This window comes from Hipposideros armiger, unplaced genomic scaffold (assembly GCF_001890085.2).
Source record: "Hipposideros armiger isolate ML-2016 unplaced genomic scaffold, ASM189008v1 scaffold_262, whole genome shotgun sequence".
Classification (NCBI taxonomy): Eukaryota; Metazoa; Chordata; class Mammalia; order Chiroptera; family Hipposideridae; genus Hipposideros; species Hipposideros armiger.
In genome coordinates, this window is record NW_017731612.1 from 1,092,887 (window position 1) to 1,095,546 (window position 2,660).

General features: G+C 49.7%; 1 protein-coding gene across 5 annotated transcripts in view; it reads left to right on the forward strand.

Annotated features, from left to right (window-relative positions):
- The first annotated feature begins 2,207 nt into the window (after positions 1–2,207).
- The window catches only part of UGT8 (UDP glycosyltransferase 8), a 52,982-nt gene continuing 52,529 nt past the window's right edge, over positions 2,208–2,660 (forward strand). For 2 of the 5 annotated variants that reach the window (XM_019656533.1, XM_019656534.1), the window contains exon 1: positions 2,514–2,598. The gene's annotated coding sequence lies outside the window, so the exon portion shown is untranslated. Of the gene's footprint in view, positions 2,409–2,513; positions 2,599–2,660 lie in introns of those variants that run through there. The other 3 variants (XM_019656536.1, XM_019656532.1, XM_019656538.1) reach the window with 3 other exon arrangements.

The window sequence follows — 2,660 nt, forward strand, 5'->3', positions numbered from 1 at the left end:
AGCTTGGGCTGGACTCGAACCACTGTTGCTCAGAGCTCAAACTCTTGAGCGAGCTCTTAACCAACTGAGCCACTCGGCCGGCCCCTATTTTGACTTTTAATGGATGCTGTTCCAGGAGCTTGACAGTCATGAGCTACCCTGGCCTGTCTGCTGTTAGACCCGTTCGTCTCAAGACCACCGTTTGTGTCCAGTCCCAGAGCCAAGGGCTCCAGCCTGGCCCTCCTCTGCACTTCCGTTCCTTTTCTAGTTCAGGAAAGTGCTTGTTTCCTGATTCCTCTCTATCTAATTGGTGTGCTTTTTCTTTTTATATTTTATCAGTCATTCATTTTTATTCAAAACAGAAGTGATGTAAAAGCATACCTTATGACACCATCTTACTCCATCTGAGTTTTTCAAGAATTTCTACTTGATCGCGGCTAGTACAGGCTCCTGAAGCCCTGGGCATGTTTCGTCGAGCTGGTCTGGCAGAGTCGGATTAGCTTTGTAAGAAAGGACAGGGAACAGCGAGTGTAACTAAGGGCTTCTTTTCATTTGCCGTCAGATTTTAGACACAATATTAAAAGTAGCCTGTATCTGCTTTAGGTGAGAGCCTCACCTAATTCTGCTCTGGAAAGACCCACACAATCTCGATGTCACCACGTCACAGAAATCCACTGTCGCAGGCTTGGTGTGTTTCTACCTGGCGTGCCCTTTCTGTAGGATTCTTTCAGACAGTTTATATACTGCACTATAGCTCTTGATTAAAAGTTCAGGAGGTGAGGAATGAAAAACAGGGCAAGAGCAGAGACACTGAAAACAGGGTTGCAGCCATGAGGAAAAACACACGAGGAAGCCAATGCTAAGTCTGACGTGGGGGTAAAGTCCTTGGAGCGTATTGTCTTTCGTTTGCACAGAAATCGACTTTCTTTGCAGACCAGGGCAGGTCGGGCGTAAGGCTGACAATTATGAACAAATGTGTGTTTACCAGGTTCATCTGGAAGCTAGCGCCTGGCTTGGCAAAGCGACTACCTAAGGACCAGATTTTAAGATGACCACATGAAATTTCAGTCGCCAAATACTGCTCATGCCAATATGCCAGGGCAGGATTTTAGTCGGTTGTGTTGAAAGGCAGAGGGTATCGTCCTAAACTGGAATCACGGGTCCGGGCTCTCCTTTGGCCTCCCCAATAAACACAGGTGAGTTAGTGGTTCCTTTGAGAAGCCCAGAGACCGTGGCAGCTGGGGATGTGATATATGCCAGGAAGGTTGCCACTCTAGAATATGTGCAGAGGATCCCGGGCTGCTAGAGAAGGGCGAGCAATACAAGCATGTGGGTGAAAATGAGCGTCTGTGGAAGTATTATATAAAGCGGGTATGGTGAGCGTGGCCTCGCTGTGCTGAACACTGCAACTTGTTGGTCTTGCCTGGAGCTTGCAGTGTATTCAGGTCAATTATGGAGCCATAATTGAAACAGGATGACGCTCTTCATCCCAGTAGCACTACAGCCCGACTATGGCTGGTGGGGCTGTGATAAGTGACACCTGCAAATGGAGGGGAGGCAGCTGCTGCCCGGGGGGCGGGACAGGGACTTCGCTTTGAAGTCCCCCTGGCTCTCCTTTAACACCTTGGCTGCTGTGCTGAGGAGACTCCACACAGCTCTGAGAGCCCAGGAGAGCAGTCTTCCAGGTGGGAAGGCCAAAGGCCCTGACAGATGGGTGGGCCGTTCCCAGGTTTTCTGCACCTAACTGAACAGGGCCATCATCACGCTTTGGAAATTATTTTAAAAGATTTAACTTATTGGGTACAAGGTTAGGGAGCAAGATTTCATGGATGACATGTTTCTACTCATGAAGATAAATGTGGCTCTATGTGGACATAGAGAATAAACTGACGATGTCTGCCATCATGTAATCCAAGCTGTTAAAAGTATAAGTTGTTTTATTCAGCAAAAGAATGTGACAGTTTAGAGAGATTTTCTTAAGAGTTAAGGTTTTGCTTAATTTCTAAAGACTTTTTACGAAGAATTTACATATGCATCATCAAAACAGTAGCTTGCAATTGCTTGAACAATAGCTTGAAGCCCGACAGCTGGAGAACAGCGTTTAAAGTGAATGCTTAAGTTCTCTCGTGGGATTGTTATCGATATGTTTAATATTTATTATTTTTAAGTTTTTATAATGCAATTAAATGAGAAATAAATATGGGGAACAGTACCCTCCTTAGGTCAGGTTCAAAGGCTGGGAATATTCCCTGTTTTTGTTTGTTTGTTCTTATAATATTTCAAATTCCTCATCTGCAGAGGGGGGCGCGTTCTTATTTAAGCCGCCCCCCGTCCACGAGCCCTGCACTTAAAATGGCCACACGAGTGAAACGCGCACAAACGGTGCACAGGAACGTTTTCCCAATCGCCCTCACGGCCGAACACGCACAGTAAGGGGCACTCTCCGTTTTCTCGCGCTGAGCCGCCGGGGCGGGCAGCGGGGCGGGCCCGGAGGTGTTGAGGGCGGGCAGGGGCGTGACGTGGGCGCGGCGGGGCCGGGACGCGCTTCCCCGGAGGTGGCGGCCGTGTGCGGAGTGCCATGCCCGGCGGGCTCGCGGGGACGCTCCGCCGCGCTCTCAGGTGGGTCGTGGCGGCGCGAGGGCCGCTTCCGCGCGGGGCGGGCCGGGGCCACGCAGGCCCCC